Source organism: Rousettus aegyptiacus, unplaced genomic scaffold, assembly GCF_014176215.1.
Source record: "Rousettus aegyptiacus isolate mRouAeg1 unplaced genomic scaffold, mRouAeg1.p scaffold_m13_p_7, whole genome shotgun sequence".
NCBI classification, from domain to species: Eukaryota; Metazoa; Chordata; class Mammalia; order Chiroptera; family Pteropodidae; genus Rousettus; species Rousettus aegyptiacus.
Window position 1 is genome coordinate 66,720,854 of NW_023416310.1, and position 20,842 is coordinate 66,741,695.

Genomic DNA, 20,842 nt, shown 5'->3' on the forward strand with positions numbered 1-20,842 from the left:
CCACTACACAGATTGCTGTTAAAGCCGATAGGAGATGCTGTCTCTGTTTTTGCCGGTGCCTTTAATTTCAGTATTTTCCATTTGGCAAGTAAACCCCAGTGCGTGTGAGCACCAGTCTTCATGATTTCTTGGTATTATATAAATGCCCTCTCAGCTACCATTGTCGCAGATGAAAACTTCACTCCTTTTAATGTCTCCTCACATTGAGTTTTATCAATTGCCCTGTTAGTTCTTTTGTGTTTCTGATCCAATAAGCAAATTGCAACCCAACTGGGTTGAGTGCTGCTCAGCCTGTTATAACATGTACAGGGGGCGGGGGGCGGGGGCGGGGAACCCTATGTCCAGTGCACTGAAAGAGAGAGCCAGAAACTCTCGCTCCATGAGCCCCATTCAGTGACAGAATGTTGACCCCAGAGCCCTGGCAAGAGGTACTGCAAACCTGTGGCCTTGATCCCTGGGGTCACAGTGTGAAGGGGCCACGGTGTGAGTAAGGAAACCCAAGAAAGGGGAGAAGATTTCCAGCAGGAGGGTCTCGGGGGGACCCCATGGAAGAGGAGCCATCTGAACCAAGGTATCGGGGAGGCGCGTGCTTAGACTCATTATTACTTAAATGTCATCAGAAAGCAGGGTTAAGTTTTCATGAAGAGGCTTCAGGAGGGGTCTGCAACTTAAAAATGAATGCTATCTTTTAGACAGATTAGGATATGTGCATTTTATTGGGTGAAAAAATGCATGGCTTTCATTTGATTCTCAAAAAAGTAGGCCCTTCCTAAGGAGAGCAGCCAAGCAGAGGGTCAGGTCATACTTGCTGGAACACTCTGCGTGGACGTGGGAAATTCGTCTGTGTCCTGGGCCAGAGACTGATGCCTCCAGGGCTCTTAACACGGATTCAAGGAGCCATCAGCATCCTAAGATTGTGTTTGCTTTATGGTTTTATTTTTGTGCACTTTTCGGGGAGTGGTCAGTCACTTTCATTTGAGTCTCAGAGGTCAGGACCCAGGCGACTGAGTGCTGGCACAGCACACAGTTGGGCCTTGACCATGAGCAGCTGTTTTCCAAAGCCCACGCTGATGAGTGCATGCTAAAATAATCATTATTATTAGCCTACAAATAGAGGGTGAAGTTGGCACAGTCTTCTCTGTTTGCCTCTTAGTGGGCCTGCTCCTCGGCAGTATTAGAAATGTTTTACGAAAGCAGCGCTTGTGATTTTTCTTGTCCTTTCATGGCATACATATACTACACACACACAAACACACAACAACAAAACCCTAAGCCAGGTTCTGAAGAGGAGACCCCAGACGTAACTGTGGGGAGGGAGGCAGGCAGGGCACTGAGGGAGGCCCAGGCAGGTGGGGAGCAGAGCCAGGTCTGGGTTGCAGGACCAGGTGGAGAACCTGGAATAGGAGAAAAGATAGAAGAAAGATAATCCTACCGAGGAACCTAGAATTGGATTCCAAAGCTCAGTGCAACACCTCTCTCTAGTGGCCTCGCCTGAACTCTAGCCCTGAACAGTCACCTGCCTGGAGCCTCTCAGGGGCTGATGGAGCACCAGCATCCCCTGCCTGGGCTCGCCCAGTCCAGGCACTCCCCAGAGAGGCCCAGAACAGATGTCCTGAGTGGCTGCACCTAGCTCCTCAGCCTTCCTTCTCAGAAGGTGACCTTTGGAGGACTGGGCGCCACAGCAGTCACATAGGCACAGTGAACATGCTGACAATGTCCTCTGTGTGTGTTTTTGAAAGATAAGCTATGCCCAACGTTCTTCCCGCACCACCCTCCAGCTGTGGTCACAGTGACAACATATGGAGGGAGTCCCCTGGAGCCGGGATCCCCCAACCTCCCTGATGCTCCAGCCCTGTCCCTATGGGCTTGGGGCGGGCTCCATCATTCACCCCATGCAGTTTCTGGAGCAGGGTGTGAGGTCCTAGGACTGTTCATGTCTTGGCGGAGACTCCTTCGTGCGCTCGTGGAGGGAGAAACCTTGGCAGGCGGAGCAGATCTGACCAGAGCAGGGCGCCACTCAGCACCCATGCAGAGGGGTGACTTCTAGGGGCAGAAGAGGGACCCCCCACCCCCCGCCCAGATGGCACAGGGCCCCACCTTGACCACAGCCTGCTCAAGGACACAACAGTTTTCACTTTGACCGACCGGTTTGGAGAGGATGGCAGTTCACACCTGACCAGCAGTCCACCACTGAAATTGTAAAAAGGGCATGGCATTATGTTTCCCGTGGACAGGCTGCCTTTGTGTTTTTTCTGCTCTCCCGTGACAGCATCTGTTGGTGGCCAAGTCACACCACAGGTGATGCGCAGCCCACCCCACCCATGCATGAGCTCTTGGGCCATTTGCAGCTTGTGGTTCCCCTATGACTCAGGAGAACTGGTACATCACTGAACAGATGTCACGAAGGTGGCACAGCTGTCGCAGGGTCTGTGCCTAGGGTGAGTTCTGAGTCTTTGAGAAAGAAAACTCACAGCCAAGTTGATCCTGAAGCAGCTGAGTCATGGCTGCTTCCAGGAAAATGCTCAGCAGTACCCATAGATGGCAAATTCCACACTGGGGGCACGTGGGTGAAAACTCAGCTGTTTCTATGAAACATTATTCCCAGTAGAGCTAAATTACTGTTTTCTGATAAAACTTGTAACTTTCTATAAAACCTTAAAAATCAAAATGTGAAAAAATAATTTCTTACTCAGGCTAAAATAATAAACAGTGGCTCATATATTAAAAATTTAAATTCACTTCCAATTTTACAGTTTGCTCTAATTTCACTTCAGAAGCAGGGAGGGTCCAGTGACCCCAGAATAAGGTTCACAGTGCACCTCGAATGCACCTTGGCATCTGAAGGGCCTTAACATTGTACGGTTTGGGAAGACTGTCTTGCTGAAATCTCTAAGAGTCAAATGGAGCATCTTTTCAGGATCTTTTCTGTTCCCTGCTTTTCTGTTCCCTGAAGTGTCTTGCTTGTTTGGAATCTTGGGTGTCTGGTTGTGCGATCACACTGGGGTGCAGAGGGTCTGTGGGCAGATCCCTGCAGAGAGTGACTGCTGGGGGGCTCTGAGGAGTGGCCCTGGTGGAGACCCTGTCCTCAGTCGACCCAGCCAGGTGGGAGCCTCACTGGGTACACGCCCCGCCTCCCCACCCGCCTCCCCACGACAACCCCCAGCCGCTTAGCCCTTTGTTCTGCTGCTATTTCTCTCCCCTCTGCCCCTGCAGCAGTGGGTATGCTTAGGGAGTGCGGGCTGTCCATGGCCAGCGACACCCATAGCTCGTGGAGGATTCTCCACCCGGTTTGTGTCCTTAGGGATGTCCCCTCCATGGATGCTCCCCCAGATGCTTAGCCTCCCCTCACCGCCAGCTGGCAGTTTCCCTCAGACGCAAGGCACAGGCCAGGCTTTCTACTGGGACAGCCGTCCGTGCCCCACTGGTTGGTGAGTTTTCATTTTCTGGGGCCTGTGAGCCAGACAGGAGGAAAGAGGACACAGCACAGTCTCGGCATTACTCCTGCCCTGACCCCTGTCCTCCCAGTTTTCCACGTCTTTCTGCCCTCCCCTCCCCTTCCCCTCCTCCCCCCACTGCTTCCTCCCTTGTCTCCCCCTTTTCTCCCTCTCTCTATCCATCCCCTTCCTCCTCCTCCCCATCTCTCTCTCCTTCCTTCCTTCTTTCTCTCAGACACCACATTTCCACCCCTGACCTGCTCCAGGACCCAGAGCCTGAAGAGGCCAGAGAGCTCAGGCCTCATGTCAGACACTCCCCAGGCCCCTTCCTGTCTCCCGGAGGCCCAGGACTGCTTTCCTGGCTTTGGCAAAATGCTGACCCTTACTCTGACCTTTACAACCACTCAGCTCCAGCAGGCCCCAGCCAGGGAGCAAGCCTCCATCTCCCTGGACCTCCTTCCCTGTTGTCTTCAAGGAGGGCACGGGCCCTCTCTCTGAGACAGGACCCACAGACCGTGAAGTGGCAGGTACGTGTATTAGCCCCTGGTGTCCACTTCGTGTCTGGGGGTACCTTCTCAGCTCCCTCCCTGCTACTGAGGACACCCTCTGATCACCCCACAGTGTCTCTCTCCAGGGCAAGTGGGCCCCAGGCCAGGATGGTGGCCTGGCCATCTTCCCATTGACTATTGGTATTTGCGAGCCCCCCAGGCCAGAGGTCCTCCTTCCCAACACAAGGATGTCCCCCTGGGTTGTTCCGTCACATTGATTCTTCCACGAATTGTTGCCAGGAAAAAAATTTCCCTGAAAAAGTGACATATTTTCTCTTAGTGACCAATAAGAGCTGCTGCCTCTGTTTTTCCTCCTCTACCAGGAAGTTCAGAGCCACGCCGGTGCCCATTACTGATGCAGTCACTGCTCTTTGTCTGTTCTCTTCCTACTGACACTGTCCAGGTATGCCCTTGTGTCCCCGTGTGGTCACCGTGACCAGAGAGCAAGCAGGGTGCGGGAGGCCGTCCAGCTGGGCCCTGCATCCTGACTTCCTGCCCCGGCCCCACCCCCTCACCCAGTCCCGGAGGTTTTCCTGGCTTTGAGCCATCTTGCAGGCCCCTCGATGTCCTGGGTTTGGGGTCCTGCACGCCCCAGGTGTGGCTGTGGGATCTTGGCACCATCCAGAGCACTTCCGGGCCCCTTCCCCACCCATGAAAAAGGAGCTCTCCAAAGAAAGAGAAGGCGTTTGCCTGGAAAAAGTGCCTGTAGTGGCAACCGGCCATGACCAAGTTTCTTCTCTCCTCCGTCAGCTCCCATCTCCCCCTCAGTCTGGGGCAGCACACAGAGCAGGTGAGAAAGAGGGAATTTTTAGCACTAGGTAGTTGTCAACATTGGTGAGCACACCCACGTAGGAGAGGCCCCCACCCCATCCTCAGAGGATCTGCACCCAGCACCCAGCCAGTCCAGGTGCAGTTGGCAATGGAGGCTGACAGTTTTCTGTCACCGGGCCCAAGAACCAAGAGTTTGGGGATATCTTTACCACTCCGCCTGTCTTCCCAGACTTCCAAACAGAGTAACAAACAAGACAGAGGCTTGCACATGGCAGAGGACTGCGTCTCTGAGTGGGGCAGCTTGGCCTCTCCCTGCCCACTGCAGATGAAAGGCTTTTATCCTGGGGGAGAGGGCTGCTCCCTGTGAGGACAGCTACTCCATTGCATTCGGCACATACAGCTGGAGCTTCCCCTAAAGTGATAACTTGTGTCCAGACGTTAAAACTGTCCTGTCTTTCCTCAACCATGGGCACACCCTGAGAAAAACAGGTGTTAAAATCATTTTTCATCAACATTAGCATGGCCTTGGAGCTGCTAAGCTTGCCAGGAAAGTGTTTCGAATCAAGTACACAGCTGACAACCAGAGCCTGTGGCCTCCATGAGCTCAGTTGAATACAAGAGTGGACCAACACCAAGGCGTCTGACCTCCAGACAGCACGCGTCTCGCTGGCCGGTTGGGCGAGAGTGAGAGTCACTCAAACGGTCTTCCTGTAATTCCAGACTTGGCATCAAAGCTGCTCGCGGGATCAAAGCCTCCATTGTCTGCAGCCCTGAGCCTCTGCCGCACGCCTGCCCGTCGACCGCTGTCAGCTACACGGAAGGACAGGCTTGGTGTCTGGTCACCAAATGGGCCAGCGTCTGAAACGGCCTTTTAAGTAAACACAGGTGTAGAGGTTCATGTGCACTCATTTACTGAGTATGGGCTCTCTCCGCCCAGGCCCCATCGATGGCCAGAGAGATTTGGAAGGGTCAAGAGGCCACCCGGCATGAGTTCCCTGCCTGCCGTCCCCGCTCCTGAGAGAAGTCCACTCACAAGACGGGCTGAGGGCTGGCTCCTGCCTTTCTTGGCCAGAGTCCTCCGGGACACGTCTGTTCTTACTCCTTTGGTTCCCCACCCTCCCCCAGCCCCGAATTCCCTCAGGTCCTTGCAGAGGCCAGGACCTCACCTGCTCGGTCCTTTGCTGCAGCTGGGCCTCATTTAGCCCCACCACGGCCTGTGTCAGGGCTTGCAGAGGGACAGGACACCGGTGGTAGAGTAAGAGGTTCACAGGGTCACAAGAAGTCCTATCATCTGCTGATGGGGACATGGGTGCTGAGGGGAGCAGAGCCCAGGTTGTGTCCCAGGCCTGAGACTCGGGGCTGGTGGGGTGAGTCCTAGTCTGAGTTTAAGGCCAGAACAGGAAGCCACTTCTGGGGCGGGAGAGGAGGGACAAAGAGCAGAGACAGCGAATTCGCTGTCCTCTGCCCTTTAGTTTAATTTGGGTGCCCAGCCAGGTAGCTGAGGGCCACCACACTGGCAGGGCCATGCACTGTGCTCAGCCCGCCCAAACTGAATCCCTTCTGGATGCACCCCGACAGACACACCAGAGATAATGATATGCCGGCTTCCCGGGTGTCCCATCGCCCATTCAACCTGACGCATAAAACAAACACCCACGGCCCATCTGCTCCTCTACCCTTCCCAGCGCAGCTGGGTGTCTTCTCTTCCATGCCCCCCACCCACTGCATCACTGAGAGTCTTCCCCTGGCAGAGACCACATCGGCCTGAGCCACTGACGTGCTCCTCTTGCCCTAGCAGAGCCTGGTGACAACGGAGCCCCAGAGTGCTCAGCGCAGGAGAAAATCCTGCACAAGGCTTCCATAAGATCACACAGCAGGTTAAAAGCAGAAGGAGGCTGAGAACTATGGGCTTCTGATGGCTGTGCTCAGGTGTGGAAAAGGTAAGCCTTCCATGCATTGGAGCCTGGCCCCAGTTGGCCGTCTCCGCCTCAGCTTCCACAGAGAGAATGCCCCCTGGATAACCTTGGGGCAAGGCTGGAGCAGAGTCCAGGTCTTGTGTGTGTGTGTCCCATGGAGCTCTGCTGAGTGGGCCTGGAACATTCTAATTTTGCCAAGTGGGCACCTGGGAGGCCTGATACCTCAGGCTGCTGGCTACTGTATCCTCCATGGGGAGGTTCCTGTGTGCCCTGTGTGCTTCATAGGAGGGAGTTGTCATTGCATATGGTGGCACAGTGGGTTAGGGATGTGGCATCCACAGAGGGGCATAAGCAAGACTAGAAAATGAGTTCATAACAGAAAAATACCTCTGGGCAACTACAGCTTACAAAGTGTGCAGCCTGCAAAGCCCTGGGCCTTCGGCATGGGCATCTCACAAAGACCCTGGCAGGAACCCGTCCGAGGGCAGTCCGGCAGAGCAGTGGGGGCATGGCGGCCAGGCCTTGCCGAGCACACCAAGTCAGAGCTGGGCCCGCGCAGGCTGGGCTCGCACCCCAGCTGCCAAGAACAGGCAGGGTCTTCAAGAGTGGGCAGCCCTGCGTCCCCTATGTTGCGGGATGACCCTCATATGTTAGAAAAAAGCAAAAGGAGGTGACTCGGCACATAGCCAAGGGGGGACGCCTGGGGTGATCTGGGGTGGGGGCAGTGGGCACCAACTGCCCACTCTGAGCTGCCCCGACATCTGGGAAGGAAGGGGGCTGTGAGGTCGGAACGGCAGCTTGTTGCGCCTTCACCGTCTCACCTGGACACAGGCTGTGAGGACTGAGCACGAGAGTGCCGTCACGTCCCTCGGTGTGCTTCACGGACGCTGGCCGTGGCCGCCGGCGCCAGGGGCATCCAGGCATCCAGGCACTGCTCTGACCTTTAGTCTCTTGGAAAATAAAAAAGACACCACCAAGAAGTAAAAGCAGAAATGTCACAGATGAACGCCCGTCACAAACCCAAAATGAGACTTCAGTGAAAGGCAGTGTAACGTCACCCCCAGCACAGCTCCTCATTCACACAGATGCGTTTGTTTGCCACCTTTTGTCTTAAATGCTTCAGGTCCACTGACGCCTTTACTGAAGGGCCTATGTGACCTATTACTGAGGACACACCCACTCTGTTTCACCCGGATGGAGCTGCTGGAATGGAGCTATGCGTGCCCCTCCGACACCTCCCACAGTAACCATGTGGGGCGTGACAGGAAAAGCTGCCCAGCTCACTCGTCATCTACTCATTCATTCATTCATTCATTCATTCATTCGCTCAGTCATTCACCCATTCATCAGTTAGCTACAAACACCTGCCCACACCAGGCACTGTTTCAGGTGCTAGGGTGCTGTGACATCCAGACGAGAAAAGAACTACCCTGCTAGTGATGGGCACGGGGTGGGGGGCGGGTAGACTGCAGATGGAATCCATCAGAAGCGCGGACAAGAACTAGGCAGAGGGCGATCGCATGGAGCTGGAGGCCTGTCTGGGGTCAGAAGGCCAGGCTGAGCAGTCCAGGCAGGTGGGAGGCAGAGGAGGCTTGGAGGCCAGAGCTCCTTGCCGGCCAACGGGGGTCTCTAGGTTAACTACCCAGACCTGAGCTGCTAGCCTGAATGCAGCTCACCCCATTCTGGCCATCTTGGTGGCCAGACCCTTCTCACATCCATAGGCTTTCGTCTCAGGGGCCCTGCCCCTAAACTCCAGGCCTCTCTGTCTCCTGACCCCGTGACACAAAGCCACGGTGAAATAGGATGTGCCTGGCCCAGGAGCCTCATCTCCCAGTGTGGGCTGCTCTGCTCCCTGGAACCATGGGTGGGGAGGAGCCTCTGGTTCCTCACCCATAAAATGGGCATGATGCCCGCTTCACGGGCCCGCCTGCAGCCCCAGGATACACAGCAGAGGCACTGTGTGAACAAGGCCCGCCAAGCGCGTGCATCTGAAATTGGGCTGTGGGGATACTAAATGGTCTTTTGAACTGTGCTGACCTCAATGTTTCCTTTCAGACCAAGGTGACATCACAGCCCCAATTAGGGTGCACCAGGCGGATCTTCCTCTGCTGTCTCCACCCACTAGGAGGTCTCTGAGGCCGAGTAGGACAGCAGTTAGTGTGGGCAGCCGCCAGCCTCTACCTCATGGGCAGGTACCAAGAACTGTCTCCACCTCTTTCTCTTAGCGAAGAAAATCAGAATGGCCTTTTCAGGTGGTCGCCAGCCATCACCGCTTGTAGTGCCTCCATGTCACAGGCACTGTTCCAAGCACTTCACTTGCTTTCACTACTCACAGCTGCCACTCAGCGGTTACGACCATCGTCCCCACTTCACAGGTGGAGAAACTAAGGTCCAGAGGGGTTAAGAGGTGCAGGTAGGACTGCAACCGTGGGGTGCACTTCCTTACTCTTCACTCTGCCCTCACATGTTTTTCTGGCCTTGGATGTCCACACAGCTGCCTCTCTCCTCTGCCCATCCCAGATGGAGCTTGGGGCCTTGAAGATGTTTTCATTCCACTTGGTCCTCCCTTGTCCCTCCTTGTCCCTCCTTGGGAGGCTGTGGAAACTGAGGTTGGTGGTAAGCAGCTAGGCAAAGGAACCAAGGGGATGCAGTGACAGCTGACTTTGGATCAACACGACCATGCTTTGTGCTCAGATCCCTGGCGTGGGTTCCAGCCAGGTGTTTCTGCATCCTTACTGCTCAATTTGTAAGTTCCTTTCCCTCCCAGGCCTCGGAGTCCTCCTTGGCAACCAGGGGCAATGCTGGGTAATCTTGAAGGCCCACCCACTCTCACAGAACTTTAGCAACAGCAGAGAGAGGAGAGGGCGGGATCCACAAAGGTGGCCCGTGAAAATGTCTAGAAGGCTCCATTGATGCCAGTCACCCTGCTGGTAGGTGGGAGAAGGGACCAGAGTAAACCCGCCCTTCTCAGATAAGGTCCCTGTTCTTCACCAGAGACACCTTCCAAATGAGCCCTCTCATTGTAAAAGGCCAAGGTGAGTTTGGCCAAGTGTTTCAGCAAAATCCCTCTAAATGTTTTCAGAGAGAGGAAGTTCCCCAAGAAATCTGTCCCCAAGTCCATATGTCAGGGGGTATCATCAGCATGGGATGAAAACTTGGGTCACTGGTGAGCTGTACCTCAATGAGGGAGAGCTGACTATGCCCAGCCTCCTCGTCCCTGGGCATGGCTGAGAGGGCAAGAACGAGGAGTGAAAGGCCCAGAGCCAGGAGTAAGCAAATTCCTGGGGCTCAACGAAATGGACGGGCAGACAGGTGAGCGGCCACTCTGCTACAAGGAAGGTTGGCCTGTCTTTGGATGGAGTGATTAGGGCACTCAGGGTAGACCATCTACGCATCTGTCACTTGTGAACCTTCTTCCTTGTCTATGAATTTCTTTGCTTTTTTTGCTCAGAGAGAGAGGACATCTGGCTTTCCAACATTTGTGAACCTTCTATAAAATACTCTTTGTGAGGCAATAAGAATGTTGTGGCCATTTCCAACTTTGCAAACCCATGTACTACATTCTTTTAAGTAAACTCTTTATTGAAGTAAAACACTGAGAGAAAAGTGCACAAACGAGCACGAAAGCTTAATGAGTTTTCACCAAGGGCCCAAACCCATGAAATCGCTGACCAGGTCGAGAAACAGGACATCACTTGACTCCCAGCAGCCCTCTGCACCTCCTTCAGCCTTGTTCCCCAAATCACTGTGCCTTGCTTGTCTCTTCTTCCCATCGAGGAGCTCGGTCTATTCTGGAAACTCATGCAGATAGAGCCACTCCGTGTACCCCTGGGTTGTCTGCCTTCTTTCACTGAACTTGAAGATTTCAGTCCTATATCACTGTGTGTTAGATTGCTCACTTTCACCGCCAAATGCACACGGTGTATGTATCCATTCTACTGACAATGGAAATGGCCATGGTTTCAGTCCTTGGCCACTGTGACAGGGATAGCCATGACCAGCTGCGTGCAGGTCTTCCGTGCACACGTGTGTGTGTTTCGATAGGTGTGGAATTGCTGAGCTGGGATACATGTGCTCAGCTGCAGCAAACACTGCCCAACAATCTCCAAAAACGGTTGTGCCAGTTAACACCCTGCTGGTCGATGGGTGGCGGTCCCTATAGCCGCGCATCCTCTCCAGCACGCGGAGTCATTAGTCTGTTTACTGTGCAGTTGTGTCTCCTTTACTTTGCACCCCACCTCACATTTCTGGTGAATCATGTCATCTCTGTTGTGAAGTGCCTGGTCAAGCCTTTGCTTATTTTTTTCTATTGGGTTATTAATGATTTATGCAAATTTTTAATATTTTCTGAACACAAGTCTTTTATTAGGTTTATGATTTACAAATATCTTCTCTGACAGTGGGCCACCTCTTCACTCTCTTTATGGTGACTTTTGATAAACAGAAGTTCTCAGTTTTGATGAAGTCCAATTTATCAATCTTTTCCTTTGGGCTTAGTGCTTTTTGTACTAGACTTGAGAAAATTTTTCCTGTTCAAGATCATGAGATTATTTGCTTAGGCTCTTTTCAGAAGTTTTGTTATTTCACCTTTCACATTGAGATTTACAATCCGCCTGATTTGACTTTTATATCTGGTGTGAGGTAGGGTTAAGATTCATTTTTTAAAATATAAACATCCAATTGCCCCAGCAGAGTTCATGAAAAGACCACCCGCCCTGTCTCCACTGCATAGCAATGTCCCCTGATCACAAATCAAGTACCTGCATATGTGTGACCTCTTCCAGGCCTCTCTTTCCTCTTCCATTGGTTGGTTTGTCTATGCTTATACAAATCTTACACTGTCTTGTTCACTAAAACTTCAGAATAAGTCTTGGCAAACGTTCTTATTCAAGATTGTTTGGGTCTTTTAATTTCCCAAATAAATTATAGAGTAAAGTTTATTTTAAAAATAAAATAAACACAATTCTACTGGGATTTGCATTGAAACCACTCAAGCTCTGAATCGATTTGGAGAGAACTGACTTTAAAAGTTTTTAAGTTTTCATTCTATAAACATTTAGGATTCTTTTAATTTCTCCCAACATTAATCTTATAGTTTTCAACAATAATCTTTAGTTTTCAACTATATTTCATTAGATGTATTCCCCTTTATTTATAAAAGACTTTGTTACAGTACTTTTAGGTTCACAGAGAAATCGAGAGGAAGGAACACAGATATTCCAGGCACAGCCTCCTCCATAATTGTCACCTCACCACCAGAGTGATACATTGATTATACTCCATGAACCTGCACTGACACATTGTAATCACTCCAAGTCCATGATTACATATGCTTTACTCTTACTGTTGTCCATTCTGTAGGTTTGGACAAACATATAATGACACGGACCCACCATTATAGTATCATGCAATGTTTTCACTGCCTTGAAAGTCCTCTGTGCTCCTTCTAGTCCCTGCATTTTTTATCTTATTAGCATTTTATCTTGGTAGCATTTTTTATCTTATTATAAATGGTATCATTTAATTTTTTTTAGTTTTCAATTAATTGTCACTATTTAAAACTATTGGTTCTCTTAAGTTAATTAAACAACCCCTCTGCAGTTGATATACTCGTTTGTTATTCAAAGCCACCATTCACGGTAGAGAATTTTTTCAGTCTATTTACTCTGTTATTCAGACTAGATGCATTTATTGTTCTTACCTTAATGTCACTGATTCTGTCTTCTGTCATATCCATTCTACTTATTGAGCCTGTCCAGTGACTTTTTTTTTCTGTTATTGTACTTTTCAGTTCTATAATTTCCATTTGCTTCTTTTCTTACAATCTCTATTTCTTTGAAGAAATTTAAAAACCTTTTTTTTTTTTCATTTGTTTCAAGAGAATTTGTAATTGCTTTCTGATGCATTTTTATGGCAGCTGCTTTAAAGTCTTTCTTGGATACTTCTGTCATCTGATTTGTCTTGCCGCGCTGTCTCTCAGCTGGTCATCTTTTTGCATTTAAGTTATTTTTCTGGTTCTTAGTATGATGTGTATTTTTAAATTGTATCTGAACCCCTTGTCTTTTATGTTAGGAAATGCTGGGTCTTATTTAAATCTTCTTATTTATATTTTAAAGCAGGCTTTCATCCTGTTTAGGTTTAGCAAGCAGGTAGTGACCTGGGTGAGTGGGCTGTGAGGCCAACAATAATTTCATTTCTGAGCCTTCTCACACCGTTAGTCTCTGGGCCCCCACTCATTCTTCCTGCTGCTGCCTGAGGGCTAAAGAAGGTCCCCCAGCTGGTCTTCCAAGGGCCTCTGGATGGAACAGGGAGTTCCAGGGCCATGGAGACCAAGAGTGCTTCTTGCCAGGCAGAACCACTTGTTACAGTTCAGTCTGCTTTGTTGGTGCCACCGGCTACACCAGGTATCTGTCAGTGAGGGAGGAGGATCTCGGGCCCAGCAGGCAAGGGCAGGGATGCATCCACATTGGTGTCCCCAGGTGCCAAGGTGGGCAGCAGGAATATCAGGCCTGGATCACCTTCTCCTGTGTGATGATGTGGGGATAGAAGACACCCGACTTCTACATTGTTCGTCCTCTCCCAAGACCCTAGCCTGTCCTCCGCCTCTTTCCCCAGCCCAGTTTTTCCTTAAGGGGCCTCTGGCATTGCCTCCAGAGTTCATCAGGAGGAGAGACGGACAGGATGAGTTCATGCTATAGTGTCTGAACCAAATGTGCTGTCAATAACTTCTGAATAAAAGAATTCATTGAATAAATTGATAATGAGGCCACCTTGAATACAATTCATCAACCTAAATATAGCCAGGCTCAAAAATTGGAAATAAGTCACGAACTCTTAGAATTGGCAGGATCTTAGAGTAGGGTCCACCCTTCTTCATAAGGGAGACACCTTTGCATAGAGGCCATCAACATGGGGACAGCCCACCGCCACCATGCCATGGGATCACAGAGCTTGCCCAACTAGTGACTTCCTGGTTGCGCTCTGAGCAGGGCCATTCAAGGAATACCGTGGGTTCAACGCACCGAGCCAGGGAGAAGGAGGCAGCGCTGCCTTTTTTAATTTTGGTACCTAGTATATATTGGGACAACGTGCAAGCAGTGGGAAAGATGAATGTGGATTGTGGATGAAAAGAACACTCATGGAGGAGAGAGAGCAAAGCACGTAGGCTTTTCAGATATATGTTTCACCCCCTCTCAGCTCAAAAAAGGAGGCAGAGACCTGTTGTCCGAAGCAGGAAGTGTTAGAAAACACCAGCTGAGACACCGCCTGCTTGGCACCCGTGAGCCCAGCTGGCCCTCGACCCTGCTCCTATTTTAAGCCTGTGACACAAAGTCCAGCTTTTGTTTTCTGCACCTGAAAGAACGCCTTTAGTCCAGACAGAGTCCTTATTGCAAGTGGCGGAGTTAATTTTAGAGCTGGGCACGCAGTTTGGAGGGATGACTCTCTGATTAACTCACACCCACTTTCCTGCCCCAGGTCCTACCAGAGGGAAACTCGTTTCCCAGGCAGCTTGCTAGTGCGGAGCCAGCTGCCACTGCCAAGGATGACTCTTGGCTCCCCCACTACTTGTAACACCAGATCGTACCCATCTTGTCAGTGGAAGTGAGCCCCTCCCATTCCTGGCCGCACTGCTTACTTTCTCTAGCAAGCACAAGGACACAGTCAGACCCTGGCAGTCCAAATCTGACGTGCTCACAAGCTGTGTCTTTAGGAAAATTATTCCTTTGGGTCTTAGTTTCCCAATCTACACAAGTGAGACTAATAGATCATGGTTATAAGAATTAAGTTAAAGGTTGTAGATAACAAAGAAGCCAGGATTCTGGCAGTAGGTGGTGCTCAATCAATTCTAGTCACTATTATTATATTATTAGTTTTTGTAATTATTATTATTGTTATTAGTATTATTATTTTATTATTATTGGTATTCTCAGAGTTCTCGGAGCACTTTTATGTGTTGCTTCATCTGGTCTTAACAAGAATCTATGAGACAGGGGTGATTGTTTCCACCTTATAAATGGAATCAGTGAGGCTCAGAATGGTTGGTGAGGTGACGAGACACAGAGAAGTCCCAGGGGAGCGCAGGTCTGTTGGTAGCAGTGACAGTGCCTGGGGGCAGCACAGCAGATAGAACACTACCATGCAGGACAGTGGCCACAGGACCTGCAGCGAGTAACCGGTCATCTGCATACCGGCTCTTATTTGATACACACGACAACTGTGGGCTCTGGGTGCTATCAGCAACCCCACTCTGGTGAGCGAGCGGACCAGACTTCAGAGAGATCCGGGAGTGGAAGAGATGAGGTGTCCACTGGCCTACCGTACCTGAGCCTGCCCTCTTTACTGCAGCAAACCCTGAGAACAAGTGCACGTGCCCCCCTGTCGGAGCCGCCCGTGGAAGGGAGACAACCTGCTTTTTGTAGACTTCTTGAGATTTTCTATGTAGACAAGCACATTGCCTGCGACAAGAGAGAGTTTTATTTCTTCTTTTCCAATCACTTTGGCTTTGATTTCTTTTTCCTGCCTTATTACAGTGACTAGGACTTCCTGTGCCATGTGAATAAGAGTGGTGAGAGCAGACGTCCTTGCTTGTTTGCGAACTTAGAGTGGTGCCTTCAGCCTCTCACCACTAAATACGACATTTGGTATAGGCTGTATGCAGTAGATGATCTTTATGAGATTAAGGAATTTCCCCTCTATTACTAGTGGGCTGAGAACTTTTTTCCCCCCACTACTATTAATGGGTTGTGTAATTTTGTCCAATGATTTTTCTGTACCAAATGATATAATCAAATGATATTTCTTCTTTACCCTGTTCATGTGTTAGACTATACTGATTTTCAAATAGTAAATTAGTCTTGCATAATTGGCATAAGTTATTCTTGGTCATGGTGTCATAAATATATATGTATATATATATATAGTTGTATTTGAATAAATTTGGTTGGTGATTTTTGCGTCTAAGTTCATGAGAGATATTGGTATGTAGCCTTTTTTTTTTTTTTAAGTGTCTTTGCTTGGTTTTGGTAGCAGAGTAATAACAGCATCACGGAAAGAATTGGGAAGGTGGCCTCTCTTCTCCCACTTTCTGGAAGAGACTGTGCACAACTGACATTAATTAGTCTTTGAATGTGTGGTAAAATTTTCCATTGAAAATATCTGGGCCTAAAGATCCTTTGGGGGGAGCATTTTAATTACAAATTTGATTTCTTTAACAGTCATAGAACCGAATAGATTATCTATCTGATCTTGGCTGAGTTTTGGTAGTTTGTGGTTTTGAGGAGTTGGCTCATTTCTTCTAAGTTGTCAACTGTATGAGAGCAAAGTTTTTTTCTAGTATTTTCCTACTGTTTTTTAATGGCTACAAAATTTGTGGTATCTCCTGTTTTATTGTTTTATTCCTGATATTGGTGGTTTGTGTTTTTTCTCTTTTCATCTCTGCCAACCTTGTTAAGGTAATTCATTTTACTGATCTTTTTTATTTATTTTTTTTGAAGAAACATCTTTCTGTTTCAATTACTTTTCCTACCATTTTTCAGTTTTCGATTTTATTGATCTCTACTCTTTATTATTTCCTTTTGAATATTTGCTTGGAGTTTAATTTACTCTTTCTTTAGAATTTCCTAAAGCAGAAACCGAAGTAGTTATTTGAGCTATTTCTTCTTTATAATGACATAAATTTCCCTTTCAGCATTGCTTTAGCTGCATTTCCTACATCTTAATACTTTTATTTTCATTTTCTTTAGCTCCACATATTTTTTAAAATTTTATTTGAGATAGCCTCTTTGACTTATGAATTATTTAGGAGTTTATTGTTTAGTTTGCAAGTGTTTGGAGGTTTTCCTGCCGAAATTCCTTTTGATTTCTGTTCTAATTCCATAAGGTCAGACAGCACACTCTGTCTGATTTCCATCCTCTCAAGTCTGCTAAGGTTTGCTTTGTAACCTAGGAGCCGGCCCGTCTCAGAGACTGTCCCATGAGCCCTTTAACACAACGTAGGCTTAGATGTTGTTGGACAGAGCCTCACAGTAGTGGTGGTGCTGAGCGTTCTCGGTCTTTGCTGGTGTTCTCTTTTGTAGTTCTGAAAGTCCGAAGTGGGAGGGTGGAGTGGGAACTTAAGTTCCCAGTCAGAGTTGTGGATATATCCAATTCTTCTTTCAGCATAGTTTTTGCTTCATACATTGTGAAACGCTATCGTTTGTTTCACAAGACAGCTCTGCCTTCTTGGCGGGTTAATCACTTTATCGAGTAACTTCCCTCTTTGCCATTGGTTTACTCCAAATTTTGCTGGGCTTGATGTTAACATAGCTACTCGAGTTGAGTTTCCTTCCTAGTAACACTTGTGCAGTATATCTTTTGCTTTCAGACTACCTGTCATTGAATTTAAAGGGAGTGTCTTATAAACAGCGTATAGTTGGGTCATGTTTTTTAAACCACTCTGCCAATCTCTACCTTTCAATTGGTGAATTAAGACTATTTACATTTAAGGTAATTAATGATCTATTAGGGGTAAGTCTGACATATTTTCATTTGTTCCTCCTGCTTATTCTATTTCCTTTTTATTGATTTTCTGTGGGTGACTAACATTTTTTCAGAACTCTATTTTAATTGTTTTTTAGTATACTGTAGCTTCGTATTCTTTTGTTAGTGAGCATTATGGTCAAAGACGCTGTTGCTAGGTAACCTTTGGGAGTGGGGAAGAAGCAAAGGCCAAGAAGACATAGGGCTCCACTGATGCTGCGGCTGCCCATTGCATCTCGGTTTGGACCACAAGCCAGAACTCCCTGGGCTTTGCTGCTGCCAGTGGATTGAATTATCTGCAAGGGCCTTGGGTCACAGAGTGGAGGCTAGAGCTTCTTGCTGGGTCCCTGTTACGTTTCCCCGTGCCCAGACTTTGGCAGAGAGAGCAGGGTATTCTAGGGTTTGAGTGGGGTTTTTATTTGTTTGTTTGCAAGTTTCTCCTGTGCCCAGGTCAAGGTACACAGGAGACACAAAAACTCAGAAAACATTCAGTTGTTGTTGCTCAAGTCTCAAGGTTTCTTGCCAGTCTTCCTTCTTTTCCCCCAATTTTCAGATTTCTTTAATCACTGTCTGTTGGACAGTTTCCAGGGTGTGTAGTTTACAGAAACGAAGTAGAGAGAAGTGAGTGTAAGGCCTCCTGTTCCAGAACCAGAAGCCAGGGCAGCCTTTTTTTTTTTTTTTTTTTTTTTTTTAAATGCTTCAGACATTTTCTTTCCTGGTTGATTTTCCAGGAAGCAGAAGAAAATACTATCAATGGTGCTTTCCATGATCCAAACCCCACCCCCATCCTCCTTGGAAGGGACCAACTGCATTATTCAATACTGCAGTTACCGTTCTTTGCGCCTGCTCTGAGTTCGGTCAATGGGATGTCGGACTCCTTTTTAGATCTAAACAGGCTGTCATGTCTTTCCTGGACAGAAAGTTCATGAGCAACGTAAATACTCATCTGTAATACCGCAAACGGGTTTCTTTGAGCTCTCGCTGGTCCCCGCCCAGGGCCTTGAATGAAGAGACTTTCCTTTGGCCCTAGAAGGCTGGCTACATCTACCTAGACGTAGACGGCCATGGCCTCTCTGGCGAGTTCTCATTTATAAATGCTTCGCTGTGTGAGTAAAGACTTCCTACATCAGTGCTGCATCACTTGTTTCTCATCCTGGGCCCTTGAGGGACAATATGGGATGGGCCTTGCGCCCCGTGGCACGTGGGAAAGTTCAGTATCAAAAGTCGCAGTTAATGTTTTAAATTTATCAGCAAAGATGCAATAAGCAGAATACTGTGCCAAATGACAGAGCTCTGAGCCTCCTTAAAAAAATAATGCTGCCTTCTGCAGCGTTTCCCTTACCTCGAATAACCAGAGTGGAAGGGAAAAACTGGTCAATGTGTTGAATATCTTCACCTGAAAGACACAGTTCAGAAAAAAGCAGGCTGGGTCTAACGGGGTTTATGTCACTCCTTTTTTGGTGCCCTATATTACCTCTTCTCAGGATTTTGAAAACTTCTATAAAATGAATGGATAAGATCTTAAAATACATAGCACAAAATGTGTACTTACGTGACTTTAGGCTTACATGAGTACAGTGATTCACATAATGTGGTAAATAATAGATACTCTTAAAATGGAATATTTATATCCTGAAGATGAAATTGAATGCTCACATGTGAAGTAACACATGTTCAAGTACATTTTATGGTTTTTTTTTCTGAAATTGCTTTATCTCCACTGACTTTAATTTTTTTTTTCAAAAGATACCGTTTTCTGACACTCCATGAAAAGTTTATTGTTTTGAGTACAAGGTTAAAAAGCAGCCAATAATTCACATACTGTATTTGACACGGTCACTGTTCACTTCAAATTTTCAAAAGACCCAGAGAAATCATGCACAGACAACCAACCGGCCGATTTAAACTATTTTGAAAGTTATTTTAAAATCTGTGTTGAAGCACATTTGATTCTTTTTTATTTGTGAAAGTGGGACAATTTGAGTGATTTTAATTTGCGACATGAATAGAAGACTCCCAGAATCAGCTATAACCTTAGCAGAAAACATAATTATATAAGTTTGCTTAAAACCTCAGTTTCCTACAGACACGTTTAATGAGAACATATTCTAATCTCTTAAAATATCCACCTCTTCACTGAACAGGTGACAGAGGACAAAATGAGGATGTAATACACACATGGAAAAAAGTGGCAGCTCTTGCCTACCTTCAGCAAACCTAATGTTAAAAGAGAACATAACAATAATGAACCTATCCTCTCACAAAGACAACCGCTTTTTCCCTTGTTTCTTTGAAGTAAACCTCCTTTTATTTTTTATTTTTGGAAACCTACAAACAAGGCTTCCTTGGAAACGAATGAATTTTGTGGTTTCCAGACTCAGAAGATAAACAAAGCAATTTCTCTTCTCTCCCCACCCCCACCGGTAAATAGCCTGAGGCCACAGTCTGGGCTCCCTCTGCTCCCAGTCTGGGGTGAGGGGCGGGAGTGGGGGAGGGGCTGGGAAAGCTAGTGAGGCAGGGTGGGGCAGGGGGTTGTTAACCACAGCACGCAGCTGGTAGAGAATGTCATATGCGTGCCCGCACACACAAAACGTCCACAGTGGAACCAGGCAAAAAGATTGTTAAAAAAAAAAAAGAAGAGAAAGAAAGGCAAAGTTCTGCTTCATCAGCTAAAAAACAGTGGTGTTCTTTGCTGGTTTGATGTCGGCTGGAAGCACTGGCTTGGAATTGCCCGCAGCACTGCTGGGCCCCTGCCCACATGGCAGGCAGGCGGCTTTCTCTGCCAGCAACCGGCTTTTAATAACACAGGAGGCTGTCGCTCCTAGGACTCCCCTGGGACTGGGTCCCAATGCCTATGCACTTCCTTCCCGAAAGCAGCTCAAAAGCAACTCTGGGGGACCCTGTGCTGGCCTGCTTGGCCCAGAGTTGGGAGAGTGTTTGCAGGCAGCCACCAGGTCCCTGGAGCTATCTGCTCCCTGCTCATCCCAGCGTGCATTCCAGCTTTTATGAAGGCTCCGACCTTGATGGTCAAACAGGACGGATTTTGAAATAAGGAGCTGGCTTTTGCAGAAGGATGAAGACATCTGGTCCCCAGCTCCCCACAGTAAGCTTGAAGCAGTCATGCCAGGTCTGGATTTGGACAGGACTTCCCATTTCCAGTGTGATGAGTTTAGCATTTGGGGAGGTCCCCCGGCTTTGTCTTCTTCCTGCTTGGAATGGGATAGAGCACGTTCCACTTGCAAAGCAATTTCGGAAGTTCTCCAACAGCAGTCTAATATAAAGCCCACACTACTGGGTCAGCTCTCGGGGTGGTCTCCACAGTCAGCTCCACATTGCCACCCGCGCCAGGGCATCAGCTGCCCTGAAGTGTCACTGTCCTCCTGGGCCCTGCTGTAATGTACTCGGGTTGGGTGAGCACAGAGTCAGCACTGGGGCCTGGAGGCATGTCTACCATCAGTAGGTGGACTCTAATGAACTCCAGCATGAAAGAGAAGCCATTGTCATTGATAAAGAAGGTCTCACAACCCAGATTTCTGTCCCCAAATCTGCCCTGGCTTCCAGAATAGCTTTAGACAACTTGGCGTGTGTGTGACCCAGTTTCCTCACGTGCGAAATGCACGGCAGGCTGTGGAATATAGTGAGCAGTTCACATGCT

The 20,842-nt window shown here is 48.3% G+C and overlaps 1 long non-coding RNA gene across 1 annotated transcript; it reads right to left on the reverse strand.

The window, feature by feature from the left end:
* Positions 1-697: 697 nt before the first annotated feature.
* LOC118605485 lies at positions 698-17,873 on the reverse strand. Its single transcript, XR_004952188.1, has 2 exons — positions 7,491-17,873; positions 698-1,394 (listed from the first exon to the last, which is right to left on the reverse strand). It is a non-coding gene; the product is annotated as an uncharacterized LOC118605485 (long non-coding RNA).
* Positions 17,874-20,842: the final 2,969 nt, after the last annotated feature.